This window comes from Sceloporus undulatus, chromosome 1, assembly GCF_019175285.1.
Source record: "Sceloporus undulatus isolate JIND9_A2432 ecotype Alabama chromosome 1, SceUnd_v1.1, whole genome shotgun sequence".
NCBI classification, from domain to species: domain Eukaryota; kingdom Metazoa; phylum Chordata; class Lepidosauria; order Squamata; family Phrynosomatidae; genus Sceloporus; species Sceloporus undulatus.
Genome location: NC_056522.1, coordinates 363,126,360 through 363,132,317, shown reverse-complemented (window position 1 = coordinate 363,132,317; position 5,958 = coordinate 363,126,360). Strand labels below are relative to the sequence as shown.

Here is a 5,958-nt window from a genome sequence, read left to right as displayed (position 1 = left end):
AACTACAAATCCAAGGAGTCCATAGGAGACAGCGTGGAATCAAAGGCCCTGTCCGCACAGGCCAAAAATAAGTCTTCTCTCCCCTTTCCCACAGCTAGGGGTCTGGATAATGCAGGGCCCAACCCTGGTTCTGGTACCTTCCAAACAGTCCAGCATCGAACCCACCATATATCCTCCTTAAAACAGTTTAAAATAACTCACCATTTGATCCAGATCTTCCCAGAAGACCCAGAGTCCTTCGTTCTGATGCCAGACAGCTGTTTACAATGTGTCCTACTGTCCTGCCCAGTGCCACTGCCACTGGCACACATCACTCACTCTTAGGTCAGAATGAAGTGCCCAGCCATGTGGTTGACACTGGCCACCTCATTCTATTCAGTCAGTTTTAACTCATGCCTTTTTAATTTGTATATGAACACTTATGAATGTATTTTAATGGCTTTATAATAGTGTATTTTAACTATGGGTTTATGTGTTTTTAATTGTGTTTTGTATTTTAACATGCTGTGCCCCACCTCCAGCCTTGAGGAGAGGTGGGGAAGAAATAAAATTGATAGTGGTGGTGATGATGATGATTCTGACCTCATAGGGAGTGATGCACAGCAGCAGCTGTGGCACCAAATGGCACAGCAGGATGTGTGTGCATAGCGTGATGGTGTCATACTGAGTGCCCAGGTAACGGGGAATTCAGGGCAACTCCAGGGCCAGAATACTCTGGGCTGCTCCTAGAATATTTTAGCCCATGCAGACCCACCAAAGTAGTGTAATTGTGTAATGTGAAAGAGCCTTTTGTTTTAGAGCACATGCCTTGCATACAAAGTATCTCAGGTTTAATCCCTGGCAACTCCAGTAAAAAAAAGGGTATGTAGCAAGTCATGTTTCTATGTATGGTCATGAAAACTGGACAGTAAAGTATGCTGATGGAAAAAAATCAACTCATTTAAAATGTGATGCAGGAGGGGAGTTCTATGGATCACACAGAACACTGAAAAATAATAATTAATGGGTCCCAGAGCAAATCAGGTCTGAACTCCCATTAGAAGCCAAAATGACTAAATTGAGGCTGCTGTACTTTGGACATATTATGAGATGATGTGGTTCACTGGAATTGGAAAAGACAATAATGCTCAGTAAGTAGAAGTAGTGGGGAAAAAAGAATAGCACATTATAAGAGAATAGACTCAAATCAAGTAAGCCACAGCCCTGAGTGTGCAAGACCTGAGAAGGGCAGTTCATGATTGGGACCCTTGGGGGGGTGTTACAATTTATTGTATATATATATATTATCAAAACACAAACAGTTGGAGACAACATCAAAAAGAAATTCCTCCATCTAGTATATACATTGATTCCCTATAGATTGATATTTTACATGGTTATTCTCTTCAACTAAATTATATGCATGATTGTATGTAGCACTGTTATCACATTTTCAGGTATCACAATAATTCTTACAGTTTCCTACCTATATAAGACAAATCTAAATGTAATTATTTAGTCTAATATCATGAATCTAACGTATCTGGGTTTTCTGTATCTTTTCTTATACTGATTTCAGATAATTGTACAGCATGCCCCAGTCTTTGTTAAATTTTTCAATTGGTGCATCTCTTAAAAGTAATGTTAATTTATCACATTCCATACAATCATACAGTTTCATTTTCCAATCCTGAATATCAGGAATTTCCGTCTCCTTCCACCTTCTCGCATATAAAATCCTGGCTGACGAAATCATGTAATACAGGATTTTTCCAAATTCATTTTCATGTTTTTTTGTCTGTCATTCCCAAGAGGAGGATTTTTCGGTCTTTCTTCAATTTTATCTGCAAAATATCTGTAATGGCGTCAAGGATAGCCGACAAGAATTTATTGGCTTTTTCGCAGGTCCACCAGATGTGGAACATTGTCCCTTTTGGCGCTCTTGGGCATCTCTTGTTCATAGAGTTGCCATAAATCAAAGTTAGCATTATGGCAAATAACAACAACAAAACACATGATGAGAAAGATCTCTGCTTGTGATTAGATCTTGGGAATGTTATTTTTGGGGACCGTGGCACCGGACAGAGTGCCAAAAAGAGGCAACTCCCTGGAGCCTCTCTTTGCTCCGCAGGAGCACCACAGCAAACAAATTGTGTGGCACTGCTGCGCAGCAAAAAAGGTACGCCCGGAAGTGGCTCCTTTTCCCAGCACTGCTGCGACACAGAAAAGGGCTCTTTGGTCCAGCTTTCCTTCCCTATTCTGCCAGTAATGATCTTGCTGTTACTTCTGAGTTCTTTTTTTGAAAAGGAAATCTCATTTCACCTGAAATTTTCAGGGTGGTCTCTGGTAACCTGTTGTTGTCAGCTTTTTCTCCCATCAGAACCCTTGATACCAAACAGTTCTGCCTACCTCACAGGTTTGTTGGTTGCAAGACCTACTTTGAACAGTATGTGAAAAGTACTGATCAGTCTAAAGTGCTATATAAATGCTAAATACCATCATAATGGTTTAACAATTTCATACTCCGAGCCATTATCTTCCAATATCAAGGCATTTGGATATCTTGGGCATTTCCCAAATCAAGCTGTCTTCTTTAGAAATTAGAAAAGGGCCCACTGTCTTTCAACACAGTGGGCCCTTTTCACACTACATAATTATAGCGCTATGATTCCATTTTTAACTGCCATGGCAGTTTCCTGTGGAATCCTAGGGTTTATAGTTTAGTGAGGCAGGAACTTTCTGTCTGAGAATTCTAGATGTACCTCCATAAACTACAAATCCCAGGATTCCATAGGATGTAGTCATGGTACTTAAAGTGGTACCATAGCACTGTAAATGTGTAGTGTGAAAGGCCCCAGTATCTCAGGTAGTCCTTTGTTGTTGGTGATGTGTACCTTTAAGTTGTTTCCAACTTATGGCAACCCTAAGGCATATCTATCACTGGGTTTTCTTGGCAAGATTCTTCAGACAGTGATTGCCATTGCTATCCTCTGAGGCTGAGAGAGTGTGACTTGCCCAAGGTCACCCAGTGAGTTTTTTGTGGGTGAGCAAGGATTCAAACCCACGTCTCCAGAGTCATAGTCCAGTGCACAAACCACTGCACCAAGGTAGTCCTACCATTAGTAAAAGTGAAGCAGTCAAGTAGCAAACCCTTAGAGGCAACAACAAATATTTGGATGAGAGAAATGCATACTAAGCAGTCTGCCTTCTGCCTTCTTCAGTTAGTCTCAAAGGTACTACAAGATCTCTCTACATACTGATTCTACAGAATAAAATGGCTATATCTTTGACTTCATTTATGTTGGAGAGTGTTGCTGTTCATCACCCATGGTGAAGAAAAAATCAGTTGACAGTTTGGCTGGCTTTTATATCTGAAACCAGAAGAAATGTGATTATTTGTGGCATATTGTAGTCCTAACATTATTTACCATTTAGAACACTTTACCCTGATCTTTGGTGGATAACACAATAAAACCTCAAGACCTTGAGAAATCACCATAAACTTTTGCCTCACTCAGATGTTTCATCTTTGGGTGCATCTGCACTGTGGAAATAATGCAACTTGACATCACTTTAAGTAAGTGCTGTGGCTCTATCCTATGGAATACTGAGATGTGTAGTTTTCCTAGGTCTTTAGCCTTCTCTCCCAAGAGTGCTGGATTCTGTAGGATGGAGCCATGGTAGTTAAAGTGATGTCAAAATGCATTATTTCTGCAGTGTAGATGCAGAAGGTAATGTGGCAGTACTATGTTGGTGGTTGCCTTGTTTCTCTACAATTTATTGAGATATGGTTTGCTCTTCCTTGGTGTCTTAGCTCTTCTGCATATCTGAAAATGCAGACACAAATGTTTAATTTTCTTTTAGCTCCCTCTTGTGGATCTTACAAAGAGGCTTTTGCTGTAATTGTGATATTTCCACCAATTACATAGCTAATATTGGTTGTCTCAGGATATGGCAATGAATAATGGATTACTTCTATACCAGGTTCTTTGCAACCATCCAAAGACAACATGCCTGATGTTATTTATTTATTACACACCTTTCTTCCACCAAGAGGAGTAGTCTAGAACTGTCTTTTTGGAATTTGAGATAGCAACACTTTTTGTTTTCTCCCCCTCCCCCTCTATTTTTTAAAAAAAGTTTAAACAGCAAAAATACAATGGAAAGATAAATAACATCAGAATATATGAGAAATCAAGAACAGCTTTAAGAGAAAATAAATACAGAAACCAAGATTACATAATCTATATTATGCTAAAACCCACAAGATTTATCCAAATAAAAGAAGTTTCCAGAAATTACTGTGCATCCTTGGGAGGGTGGTAAGCTTAAGTATCACTATTATTATTGAGGTCATTAATAAAAGTATACCTAGGCCCGTTACAGACAGGCCTAAAAGTGTGTGCTCTGTGCATGCTAGGGTTAGAAAGGGGCGTCCTTTCTGGACGCCCCCACCCCTAGGATGCGCGGAGCATGCACAAAATGGCGGCGGCCGTTCCACACGGCCGCCGCCATTACTACGTCATGACCGCGCTGCCTATAAACGGGGCGGCGTGGTTGTGACATAGTGAGGCCGCGTGAGGGCACTTAGTGCGCCCTTTCCACGTCCCTGGAAGGAGCTCCATTTCGGAGCTCCTTCCAGGTTTGCGTCGCTGGGCGCAGCCTTTAGATGGCTGCACCCATCGACACAGAGGAGAAAGGGGTCAAGCGGCCCCTTTCTCCTCCTCCCCGCTGTTGTGGGGTGTCCTTGGGGCTTGAAACCCCAAAGACACCCCTTTCCAAGCCTTGGGGAAGCGGCCTTTTGCCGCTTCCCCGCGGCCTGGAAAGCGGTGGATCGGGGCCTCAGTGGCTGCCGCTCTAACCACTGAGGCCCCGATCCGGTGGGGAAAGGGGTGGGTGAAGGCCACCGCTTTTTGGCGGTCTGTAACGCGCCCAAGTTTCATAAAAAGAACTGTCTATCTTATTTCTAGATTCTCTGATGCACGCCATCAATTTTTCTCTGATCCCGTCAAGAGAGTCAGTGTGATGCAGTGGTTTGAGCACTGGACTAGGTCCAAAACACACTGCAGAAATAATCCCGTTTGAAACCGCTCTAACTGCCCTGGCTCAATGCCCGGAGATTCTGAGAACTGTAGTTTTGTGAGACATTTAGCTTTCTCTGTCAGAGAGCTCCGGTGCCACAATAAGCTACAATTCCTAGGATTCCCTAGCACTGAGTCAGGTCAGCGGTTTCAAATTGGATTATTTTGCAGTGTGTTCAAATTCTAGGGTTCCAATCTCCTCTTGGCCCATAGATGCTCACTGCCACGTTCTCTTAAGCCACATTCTGGATTTTTTCTCTATGCAAGGTGTTATCAATTTAGACAACTTTTAAAAGGTGATTAGAAATTTATGGTGGGCAAGGCTATCAATAGCCACTAGTCACAATGGCTTACCTATTATGTCCTGTGTCAGAAGCAATATGTCCTTTCATAACAGTAGCTAGGGAACATGAGCAGAACCATTCTCTGGCACTCATTTCCTACTTAGGGGAACCATGTGCTAGTCTATTCAGTCTTTCTTATAAACCAGAAGGGCTCCCCTTTGGTACCCCTGTCAGATGGCTTATGATGAGAGCACTGCCTCCAGGGAATAATTCTGTGATCCATTAGTGATGACAGGAAAGAAAATCTGTACATGTTTTGAGGTGTTCACATTGGCTGCATCTGTACTTCTGACTTAATCCAATTTAACACTACCTTAACTGCCAAGGCTCAATGCTATGGAATTTTAAATATTTGAAGGGGTGTCATATTGAGGAAGGAGCAAGCTTGATTTCTGCTGCTCCAGAGAATGGGACCCGGAGCAATCTAGATTATTTCTGCAGTGTGGATGTAGTCCTGACCTAAGGGGTGATTCAGATGGTGAAAATAATCCTAATAGAATGTGGGTTGAACATGTACTGTTCACATGAATTTCAAATGCATCTATGGTTTTTTT

The 5,958-nt window shown here is 42.0% G+C and overlaps 1 long non-coding RNA gene across 1 annotated transcript in view; it reads right to left on the bottom strand.

The window, feature by feature from the left end:
- Positions 1 to 2,974: 2,974 nt before the first annotated feature.
- The window catches only part of LOC121922886, a 16,447-nt gene continuing 13,463 nt past the window's right edge, over positions 2,975 to 5,958 (bottom strand). The window contains exon 3 of the long non-coding RNA XR_006102249.1: positions 2,975 to 3,350. This is a non-coding gene — a long non-coding RNA (uncharacterized LOC121922886). The remainder of the gene's footprint in view (positions 3,351 to 5,958) is intronic.